An 11763-nucleotide genomic window follows, 5' to 3' on the forward strand; every position below is an offset into this window, starting at 1 on the left:
ACAACAAAAAAATCTAGAAAAACGCATGTCAAAAATGTTATAAATTGATTTGCATTTTAATGAAGGAAATAAGTATTTGACCCCTCTGCAAAACATTACTTAGTACTTGTTGGCAATCACAGAGGTCAGACATTTCTTGTAGTTGGCCACCAGGTTTGCACACATCTCAGGAGGGATTTTGTTCCACTCCTCTTTGCAGATCTTCTCCAAGTCATTAAGGTTTCGAGGCTGACGTTTGGCAACTCAAACCTTCAGCTCCCTCCACAGATTTTCTATGGGATTAAGGTCTGGAGACTGGCGAGGCCACTCCAGGACCTTAATGTGCTTCTTCTTGAGCCACTCCTTTGTTGCCTTGGCCGTGTGTTTTGGGTCATTGTCATGCTGGAATACCCATCCACGACCCATTTTCAATGCCCTGGCTGAGGGAAGATTTGACTGTACATGGCCACGTCCATCGTCCCTTTGATGCAGTGAATTGTCCTGTCCCCTTAGCAGAAAAACACCCCCAAAGCGTAATGTTTCCACCTCCATGTTTGACGGTGGGGATGGTGTTCTTGGGGTCATAGGCAGCATTCCTCCTCCTCCAAACACGGCGATTTGAGTTGATGCCAAAGAGCTCGATTTTGGTCTCATCTGACCACAACACTTTCACCCAGTTCTCCTCTGAATCATTCAGATGTTAATTGGCAAACTTCAGATGGCCCTGTATATGTGCTTTCTTGAGCAGGGGGACCTTGCGGGCGCTGCAGGATTTCAGTCCTTCACGGCATAGTGCAGGGTTCTTCAATTCCGGTCCTGGAGGGCCGAAACACTTCTGTTTTTTATTTCTACCTGGTAGTTAATTGCACTCACCTGGTGTCCCAGGTCTGAATTAGCCCCTGATTAGAAGGAGAGGATGAAAAACAGAGGTGTTTCGGCCCTCCAGGACCGGAATTGAAGAACCCTGGCGTAGTGTGTTACCCAATTGTTTTCTTGGTGACTATGGTCCCAGCTGCCTTGAGATCATTGACAAGATCCTCCCGTGTAGTTCTGGGCTGATTCCTCACCGTTCTCATGATCATTGCAACTCCACGAGGTGAGATCTTGCATGGAGCCCCAGGCCGAGGGAGATTGACAGTTCTTTTGTGTTTCTTCCATTTGCGAATATTCGCACCAACTGTTATCACCTTCTCACCAAGCTGCTTGGCGATGGTCTTGTAGCCCATTCCAGCCTTGTGTAGGTCTACAATCTTGTCCCTGACATCCTTGGAGAGCTCTTTGGTCTTGGCCATGGTGGAACGTTTGGAATCTGATTGATTGATTGCTTCTGTGGACAGGTGTCGTTTATACAGGTAACAAGCTGAGATTAGGAGCACTCCCTTTAAGAGTGTACTCCTAATCTCAGCTCGTTACCTTTATAAAAGAAACCTGGGAGCCAGAAATCTTTCTGATTGAGAGGGGGTCAAATACTTATTACCCTCATTAAAATGCAAATCAATTTATAACATTTTTGACATGCGTTTTTCTGGATTTTTTTGTTCTTATTCTGTCTCTCACTGTTCAAATAAACCTACCATTAAAATTATAGACTGATCATTTCTTTGTCAGTGGGAAAACGTACAAAATCAGCAGGGGATCAAATCCTTTTTTCCCTCACTGTAATATTGCTGCTACCATCTCTTATGACCGAAAAGAGCTTCCGGATATCAGAACAGCGATTACTCACCTCGAACTGGACAAAGATTTTTTCTTTAATGAGTCCGACATGAAGGATATACTCCTTCTCCGAGACCAGGCCCAAATCCACGTCATTCACGTGAAGAAAAGACGGAAATACAGGGGGCAGAGATTGGGGTGCCTTGTGAGAATTTGTTAGCGAGTGGGTAACCTGTCTCTACCATCCGTTCTATTGGCCAACGTGCAATCACTGGAGAATAAACTGGATGATCTCCATTCGAGACTATCCTACCAACGGGACATTAAAAACTGTAATATCTTATGTTTCACCGAGTCGTGGCTGAACGACAACAAGAATAATATACAATTGGCTGGGTTTTCCGTGCATCGGCAGGACAGAACAGCTACATCTGGTAAGATGAGGGGTGGGGGTGTGTGTCTATTTGTCAATAACAGCTGGTGCGTGATGTCTAATATTAAGGAAGTCTCGAGGTATTGCTTGCCTGAGATAGAGTACCTCATGATAAGCTGTAGACCACACTATCTACCAAGAGAGTTTTCATCTATATATTTCGTAGCCGTCTATTTACCACCACAAACCAATGCTGGCACTAAGACCGCACTCAATGAGCTGTATAAGGCCATAAGCAAACAAGAAAATGCTCATCCAGAAGCGGCGCTCCTAGTGGCCGGGGACTTTAATGCAGGCGCATTTCAACCAGCATGTCATGTGCAACCAGAGGAATAAAAACTCTAGACCACCTTTACTCCACACACAGAGACGCATACAAAACTCTCCCTCGCCCTCCATTTGGCAAATCTGACCATCATTCTATCCTCCTGATTCCTGCTTACAAGCAAAAACTAAAGCAGGATGTACCAGTGACTTGCTCAATACGGAAGTGGTCAGATGACGCAGATACTACGCTACAGGACTGTTTTGCTAGCACTGACTGGAATATGTTCCGGGATTCATCCAATGGCATTAAGGAGTATACCACCTCAGTCATCGGCTTCATCAATAAGTTTATCGACGATGTCATCCCCACAGTGACCGTACGTACATATCCCAACCAGAAGCCATGGATTACAGGCAACATCCACACCGAGCTAAAGTTTAGAGCTGGCGCTTTCAAGGAGCGGGACACTATTCCGGACGCTTATAAGAACTCATGCTATGCCCTCAGACAAACCATCAAACAGGCAAAGCGTCAATACAGGACTAAGATTGAATCCTACTACACCGGCTCTGACGCTTGTCGGATGTGGCAGGGCTTGCAAACTATTACGGACTACAAAGGGAAACCCAGCCGTGAGCTGCCCAGTGATGCGAGCCTACCAGACGAACTAAATGCCTTTTATGCTCACTTCGAGGCAAGCAACACTGAAGCATGCATGAGAGCACCAGCTGTTCCGGACAACTGTGTGATCACGCTCGCCGTAGCCGATGTGAGCAAGACTTTTAAACAGGTCAACATTCACAAGGCCATGGGGCCAGACGGATTACCAGGACATTGATCCTCAACACGGGGGCCCCTCAGGGGTGCATGCTTAGTCCCCTCCTGTACTCCCTGTTCACCCACGACTGCGTGGCCAAGCACGACTCCAACACCATCATTCAGTTTGCTGACGACACAACAGTGGTAGGCCTGATCACCGACAACGATGAGACAGCCTATAGGGAGGAGGTCAGAGACCTGGCAGTGTGGTGCCAGGACAACAACCTCTCCCTCAACGTGAGCAAGACAAAGGAGCTGATCGTGGACTACAGGAAAAGGAGGGCCGACCATGTCCCCATTCACATCGACGGGGCTGTAGTGGAGCGGGTCGAGAGTTTCAAGTTCCTTGGTGTCCACATCACCAACAAACTATCATGGTCCAAACACACCAAGTCAGTTGTGTAGAGGGCACGACATCACCTTTTCCCCCCTCAGGAGACTGAAAAGATTTGGCATGGGTCCCCAGATCCTCAAAAAGTTATACAGCTGCACCATCGAGAGCATCCTGACCGGTTGCATCACCGCCTGGTATGGCAACTGCTCGGCATCCGACCGTAAGGCGCTACAGAGGGTAGTGCGTACGGCCCAGTACATCACTGGGGCCAAGCTTCCTGCCATCCAGGACCTATATACTAGGCGGTGTCAGAGGAAGGCCCAAAAAATTGTCAAAGACTCCAGTCACTCAAGTCATAGACGGCAAGCAGTACCGGAGTGCCAAGTCTAGGTCCAAAAGGCTCCTTAACAGCTTCTACCCCCAAGCCGAATAGACTGCTGAACAATTAATCAAATGGCCACCTGGACTATTTACATTGACCCACTTTACCCCTACCTACATGTACAAATTACCTCGACTAACCTGTACCCCCACACATTGACTTGGTACCGGTAGCCTCGTTATTGTTATTTTATTGTGTTACTTTTTATTTTATTTTTTACTTTAGTTTACTTAGTAAATAAGTACAACTGCATTGTTAGTTAAGGGCTTCTAAGTAAGCATTCCAGGTGACTACCTGATGAAGCTTGTTGAAAGAATGTCAAGAGTGTACAAAGCTGTCATCAAGGCAAAGGGTGGCTATTTGAAGAATCTCAAAATTTCTTTAACACTTTTTGGGTTACTACATGATTCCATATGTGTTATTTCATAGTTTTGATGTCTTCACTATTGTTCTATAATGTAGAAAATAGTAAAAATAAAGAAAAACCCTTGAAACTTTTGACTGGTAGTGTACTCATAGCATAACATACAACATACTTTCCGCCACTGTGTGTGAACGCAACAGCAGCCAAGTTTGTTCGGATGGAGAGGAAGATCCTGCAAGGTTGTCAGTTTTCATGTAAATTACATTTGCATAATTTTGCAAGTGAAAGGTGCAAAGGCACTTGTTATGATAGATTGTTTGAGAAGGAAATAGTCCAAGCAGAAGCACATTAACATAGCAAATATCTATGTAACAGCAGGTTTATCAAAGCATTGGTGGACGTACATAATGGGCAGAGGTTACAAATGTGTTTTTAAGTGACACATTTGACAAGTTTTGGATCCCTTGATGTTAAATGGTGTATGTAATACAATATTGGATTATTTCACATTTAGCAATGCACCCTACATACGGACCTGTTATCACCTTTTTATATAACCTTTATTGAGTATGACATAAGTTTGAAGATTAATAAAAACATTTTGCACGTTATATAAAGCCTTTATAAGGGGGAGGGGGGGTAGATCAGCTTGCACAGGGCTGACTGTACAATGCCCCATATATTGAGCATTCTTTTTGTAGCAAGTGTTTTATATAATAGCTTAAATTGAAATGAACGGATTGATGTGTCAATTGTTGTTTTATATTTCAGTTCATAGACCCACTGCCAAGGTATTGGGACATCAAAGACCTGTTCCCAACTGACTTGAATTTTATGCGGCATAGCTGTCAAACCTTTTATTTATTTATACTAATCATTTTAAGCTATTTATGGTTTTTAATGAGTGGCAGACCGACTAATTCTTAAATTTCTTCTTTAAGTAATTGCCTCCTCCAATTTTGTGGCAGAGCCGCGATGAGTTGGTTATCATTTTGTATTGAGCATACACCTCCATACACTGTTGTTAGTTGCTTGTGTGACATCATTTTACCATCCTTGTTTACAATGTCCTTCATAAATATTATACCCTTTGTGTACATTTTTTCCAAGAGAGCTATTTTTTTTTCTCTATCAGTACATTGGAGTTTTGCTGTAATGTTTGATCTACCTTTTCTGGAGGATGAAATTTAAATTCCTGCCAACTCTGTATGGCTTTATTTAAAAAGCAAGACACTTTAAATAGGATTACACTGTCAATCCTCCAAAAATGTTCAAAAAGGCAAAGAGCCCCTCTTAAACATATGATGGGCCTCTTTTATTAGCCCTGCTGGGAAACCATTTTGGATTTAGAGTTTCTGTACATGCCTTAATATTCAAAACATTTAGCCCTCCACACTCATGTTCGTTATATACAGTGCCTTCGGAAAGTATTCAGACCCCTTGACTTTTTCCACATTTTGTTACATTACAACCTTATTCTAAAATTGATTGAATTGTTTTTTCTCCTCATCAATCTACTGCAAATGTATTACAAATAAAAAACTGAAATATCATATGTACATAAGTATTCATACCCTTTACTCAGTACTTTGTTGAAGCACCTTTGGCAGCGATTACAGCATAGAGTCTTCTTGGGTATGATGCTACAAGCTTGGCACACCTGTATTTGGGGAGTTTCTCCCATTCTTCTCTGCAGATCCTCTCAAGCTATGTCAGGTTGGATGGAGAGCTTTGCTGCACAGCTATTTTCAGGTCTCACCAGAGATGTTCGATCGGGTTCAAGTCCGGGCTCTGGCTGGGCCACTCAAGGACACTCAGAGACTTGTCCCGAAGCCACTCCTGCATTGTCTTGGCTGTGTGCTTAGGGTTGTTGTCCTGTTGGAAGGTGAACCTTCGCCCCAGTCTGAGGTCCTGAGCGCTCTGGAGCAGGTTTTCATCAAGGATCTCTCTGTACTTTGCTCCGTTCATCTTTCCCTCGATCCAGACTAGTCTCCTAGTCCCTGCCGCTGAAAAACATCTCCACAGCATGATGCTGCCACCACCATGCTTCACCATAGGGATGGTGCCAGGTTTCCTCCAGACGTGACACTTGGCATTCAGGCCAAAGAGTTCAATCTTGGTTTCATCAGATGAGAGAATCTTGTTTCTCATGGTCTGAGTCCTTTAGGTGCCTTTTGGCAAACTCCAAGCGGGCTATCATGTACCTTTTACTGAGGAGTGGCTTCCGTCTGGCCACTCTACCATAAAGGCCTGATTGGTGGAGTGCTGCAGAGATGGTTGTCCTTCTGGAAGTTTCTCCCATCTCCACAAAGGAACTCTAGAGGTCTGTCAGAGTGACCATTGGGTTCTTGGTCACCTCCCTGACCAAGGCCCTTCGCCCCCGATTGCTCAGTTTGGCCGGGCGGCCAGCTCTAGAAAGAGTCTTGATGATTCCAAACTTCTTCCATTTAAGAATGATGGAGGCCACTGTGTTCTTGGGGACCTTCAATGCTGCATAAATTTTTTGGTACCCTTCCCCAGATCTGTGCCTCGAAACAATCCTGTCTCGGAGCACTACGGACAATTCCTTCGACCTCATGGCTTGGTTTTTGCTCTGACATGCACTGTCAACTGTGGGACCTTACACAAAGGTGTGCGCCTTTCCAAATCATGTCCAATCAATTGAATTTACCACAGGTGGACTTCAATCAAGTTGTATAAACATCTCAAGGATGATCAATGGAAACAGGATGCACCTGAGCTCAATTTTGAGTCTCATAGCAAAGGGTCTGTATACTCATGTAAATAAGGTATTTCTGTTTTTAATTTTTAAGACATTTGTTTTGCTTTGTCATTATGGGATATTTTGTGTAGATTGCTGAGAAATGTTTTATTTAATAAATTTTAGAATAAGGCTGTAACGTAACAATGTGGAAAAAGTCAAGGGGTCTGAATACTTTCTGAAGGCACTGTAGATACAGTGCCTTCAGAAGTATTCACATCTATCACGCCTCAGGAAAAGACCCAGATGCAGACAGTTCGCATAACGGACGTTTATTATATAAACAGGGGGCAGGCAAAGGACAGGTCAAGGGCAGGCAGAGGTCTTTGGTCAAGGGCAGAGTCCGTAAGGTACAGAGCGGCAAGCAGGCTCAGGGTCGGGGCAGGCAGAGGTCAGTAATCCAGGGCAGAGTCCGTAAGGTACAGAGCGGCAGGCAGGCTCAGGGTCAGGGCAGGCAGAAAGATCAAAACCGGGAAAACTAGAAAACAGGGCTCAAGAAAACAGGAGTACGAAAAACACACTGGTAGGCTTGACGAGATGAACTGGCAACAGACAAACAGAGAACACAGGTATAAATGCACAGGGGATCATGGGGAAGATGGGCGACACCTGGAGGGGGGTGGAGACAAGCACAAAGACAGGTGAAACAGATCAGGGTGTGACAACACCCCTTAATCTTTTCCCCATTTTGTTGTGTTACAGCCTGAGTTTAAAATTGATTAAATTTACATTTTGTGTCACTGGCCTACAAAAAATACCCCATAATGTCAAAGTGGAATTATGTTTTTAGACATTTATAAAAAATAAATAAAAATGAAAAGCTGAAATGTCTTGAGTCAATAAGTATTCAACCCCTTTGTTATGGCAAGCCTAAATAAGTTCAGGAGTAAAACATTTTAATAACAAGTCACATAAGTTGCACGGACTCACTCTGTGTGCAATAATAGTGTTTAACATGATTTTGGAATAACTACCTCATAAATTATCTGTAAGGTGAGGTCCTTCAGTTGAACCTATTGGTAGAGGGGTAAAAAAAAAGCAGACATTGAATATCCCTTTGATCACTGTGAAGTTATTAATTAAACTTGGATGGGGTATCAATACACCCAGTCACTACAAGGATACAGGTGTCCTTCCTAACTCAGTTGCTGGAGAGGAAGGGAACCGCTCAGGGATTTCACCATGAGGCCAATGGTGACTTTAAAACAGTTACAGAGTTTAATGGCTGTTGTTAACATATAGACTAAAATGTTATAAATTGTGTTCTTACACTGGTACAGTTATGCCCTATGAGAGATGTACAACTGCGCATGTGCGAAAATAAAGAATGGGCATTTTCCCGCGTTCTGGTTGAAACACCAACGATGAACATGTGTGTTTATTCCTCCGTTGAGTAAGCCGGTATTCCTGTCCTGAAGATGACAGCACCAACAGGTTATGGGCCCAGGAGGGAACATGGAAGCCGATGGAATAGATTATGTTTCGACGGAGATGAAAAAAACTACGAGTTATGGGAGACGAAGTTTTTGGGACACTTGCGTTTGCTAGGGCTAAAGGCCACCATATTGAGCGTGGATGAAGATGAAGAAGACGGAGAGAAAAATGAAGAAGCCTACGCCGAATTGATACAGGTTTTGGATGATAAAAGTATTTCCCTGATAATGAGAGAAGCAGCAGATGATGGGAGAAAAGCGTTGAAGATATTGAGGGAACATTATGCAGGTAAAGGGAAGCCACGTGTGATTAGCCTCTACACTGAGCTAACGTCTCTTCAGAAAGCCAGTGACGAAAGTGTTACGGATTATATCATTCGTGCTGAGACGGCTATTACAGCACTGAGGAATGCTGAAGAGACTTTAAGTGACGGGCTGTTGATTGCAATGATTCTGAAAGGTTTGCCCGAATCATTTAAGCCGTTTGCCATCCACATAACGCAGAGTGACGAGCCGACAACTTATGGCAAGTTCAAAACCAAGTTGAGAAGCTATGAAAGCACCGAGAAGTTTAGCGCCATTTCCACTGAAGACAACGCGATGAAGGCAAGTAACATTAAAGTTAGCTGGCCAAGAGGAAGAGATAAAGGGACCGAGATAACCTGCTTCAACTGTGGCCTGAAAGGGCACAAGGCCCGGGAATGTACCGTTACTGGAGAGCACAGAGAACGGAGACAGTGGTGTAGTTTTTGCAAGAGCTCCACTCATACTGACGCAAATTGCAGACGAAAAAGAAGAGAATGTGAAACAAGCAACAGATGCTGAAGGCCACACATTTGCATTCAAAATAAGTGACTGTCAGGTTCGTGGACTGAAACAAAAAGGGCTGATGGTTGATACGGGAGCAACGTCACATATAGTCACGGACATCGGGAAGTTTAAGGAGTTTGACGAGACTTTCAAACCGGAAAAACATTCCGTGGAGCTGGCTGACGGAACAAGAACGAATGGTGTCGCAGAGAGGAGAGGTGCAGCGGAGGTTTACCTGAGAGACAACACGGGTCGTCGGGTGAAAACAACGCTGACGAAGGCGCTGTACGTGCCGTCGTTTCCACAGGACATTTTCTCTGTTAAAGCAGCGACAGCCAACGGAGCTTCAGTCAACTTTCGACAGGGGTGTAACAAGCTCATCCACAAGAACGGTACCACTTTTGACATCGAGGAGTACGATAGACTTTACTATCTTAACACTGTAAGTGATGAAAATTATGATGGATGTCATGGGTGCTATGATATTCACACATGGCACAAAATTCTTGGCCACTGTAATTTTGAGGATGTGTCAAAGTTAGAAAATGTGACAGAGGGAATGAAAATCACAGGTAAGATTGACAAATCTACCCTCAACTGTGAAATCTGCACACAGGGAAAATTTGTTCAGAGCAGAAACAGAGAGCCTGATGAAAAGGCAAAAGCAGCTCTTGAGCTTGTGCACACTGATTTGGCTGGCCCTATTGAGCCAGAGGCGAAAGATGGGTTCAGATATACTCTAGCATTTACGGATGATTATTCAGGGACAGTTTTTGTGTATTTCCTAAAAGCAAAAAGTGATACTGTAAAAGCTACTGAGAAGTTTATTGCTGATGTGGCCCCTTATGGAAAAATAAAGTGTGTCAGGTCAGATAATGGCACAGAGTACACAGCCAAAGAGTTCCAGTCACTGCTCAGTAAGAATGCCATAAGACATGAAACTTCAGCCCCTTACTCACCCCATCAAAATGGGACCGCTGAGAGAAATTGGAGAACACTGTTTGAAATGGCAAGATGCATGCTACTTGAGAGCAACCTACCAAAGAAATTGTGGACATATGCTGTAATGACTGCTGCAGTAATTCGCAATAGGTGTTACAATAAGCGTGTAGGACAGACTCCACACTACATGTTTACTGGGAGAAAACCTGATCTTTCAAAGATGAAAGAATTTGGATCTGTTTGCTATGCATACAGACAGAACAAGAAAAAGTTGTACTCAAGATGTGAAAAGGGTATTTTTGTCGGGTATGATAAAAATAGTCCAGCATACCTAGTCTACTACCCAGACACTGGAAATGTTCTTAAAAACAGATTAGTCAAGTTCGTTACAAAATGTGTAGTCGAACGCCAAACTCAGACAGATTTGGAAATGAGTGATGATCTTCATGGGGAGAGATTTCAATCCCCCATGCCAAAAGCCAAGATGGCAGATCAAAATTCCGAAGAGACACAAGATGTTCAAATCGAGACTTCAGATAGTCAGAGTCCACGCTATCCAGACAGAGAGAGGAAGAAGCCCCAGTACTTAAAAGACTATGAGTGTAAAGTGAAGTGTGATGACCAGATACCACCTAGTGTTGACTACCGCTACAGAGTAATGTGCAATGCACCACAAACCTTCAAAGAAGCAATGATTTCACCAAAATCAGAGATTTGGGCTACTGCTATGAAGGAGGAGATGGATTCCCTTAGAGAAAATGATACATTCACATTGACCACACTGCCAGAGGGTAAAAATGCAGTGGGGGGCAGGTGGGTCTATGCGGTCAAAAACAATTCAGATGAGACTGAGACATACAAGGCAAGATATGTTGCAAAGGGATATAGTCAAGTGGCAGGAATAGACTATAAGGATACTTTTTCTCCAACTGCAAATATGACATCAGTATGTTGTTTGATGCAGCTAGCAGCTCAGTATGACTTAGAGTTACATCAGATGGATGTCAAAACAGCATATCTACATGCTCCTATTGACTGTGAAGTGTACATGGAGCAACCAGAGGGTTTTGAAGTCAGGTCAGATACAGGTGAGCAACTATTCTGCAAACTGAACAAGTCACTGTACGGCCTGAAACAGTCAGGAAGGAACTGGAACAAAAATGTTGCATGATCACCTTAGTGAAAATGGTTTTTACACAGAACCCAGCTGATCACTGTGTTTACAACAAACAAACTGCAACAGAAAGGATCATTTTGATAATTTGGGTCAATGATCTAATTATCGCTGCTAGTGATAGTGACTCACTCACAAGTGTAAAAGAAATGTTAAGTGAAAAATTTAAGATGAAAGATCTTGGGAGGCTTAGACATTTCCTAGGCATTGATTTTACACAAAGTGAAGGGAAAATAAAGATGAGCCAAACAAGGTACATAACCAAGATACTGGAAAGGTTTGGTATGTCAGACTGTAAAACAAGGTCAACACCATGTGAACAAAAAACAAACTTTGATGGTGATGGTGAACCTATTGATTCAAAAAGGTATCGTGAAGTGATAGGCAGCTTGATATATGTTATGACAT

The sequence above is a fragment of the Coregonus lavaretus genome, assembly GCF_964263955.1.
Source record: "Coregonus lavaretus genome assembly, chromosome: 37".
NCBI lineage: Eukaryota > Metazoa > Chordata > Actinopteri > Salmoniformes > Salmonidae > Coregonus > Coregonus lavaretus.